This window comes from Asparagus officinalis, chromosome 3 (genome assembly GCF_001876935.1).
Source record: "Asparagus officinalis chromosome 3, Aspof.V1, whole genome shotgun sequence".
Taxonomy (NCBI): domain Eukaryota; kingdom Viridiplantae; phylum Streptophyta; class Magnoliopsida; order Asparagales; family Asparagaceae; genus Asparagus; species Asparagus officinalis.
In genome coordinates this window covers 112,063,483-112,063,916 of record NC_033796.1, presented here as the reverse complement: position 1 = coordinate 112,063,916, position 434 = coordinate 112,063,483, and positions in this window count along the sequence as shown.

Sequence of the window (434 nt, the reverse complement as noted above, 5' to 3'; positions counted from 1 at the left end):
ACGACCGTCGCCGTCGTCCTCTCATTGCCGCTATATAAATTGTCAAACTAGTTTGATCAAAATGTTGTTTTTAAAACATATTTAAAAAAAACATCATAACATGATGTTTTTTTAAAAAAAAAAAAAAAAAATACATTGATTAACCGTAACAATTTCGGATCCGTAACTATTTCTTATCTGATGGTTTTATTAAGGAGATCCCAGATATTTTTTTGAAAAAAATATATAGACCGATTTTCTATCAATAAATCTGTAGGGTTATAGAGGAGGTCACACGTGGAGGCATGATCAATCGGTTATGATTTTTTTTGCCAATCATGAGGTGGAAAAAGATGGCTCTTCAGAATACTTCGCGGATTGAACCCCAAGACCTTGCTATTTAAATAATAGCAGATTTTGTTATGTTTTCAGCACACAGTTTGGCGGAATCTACG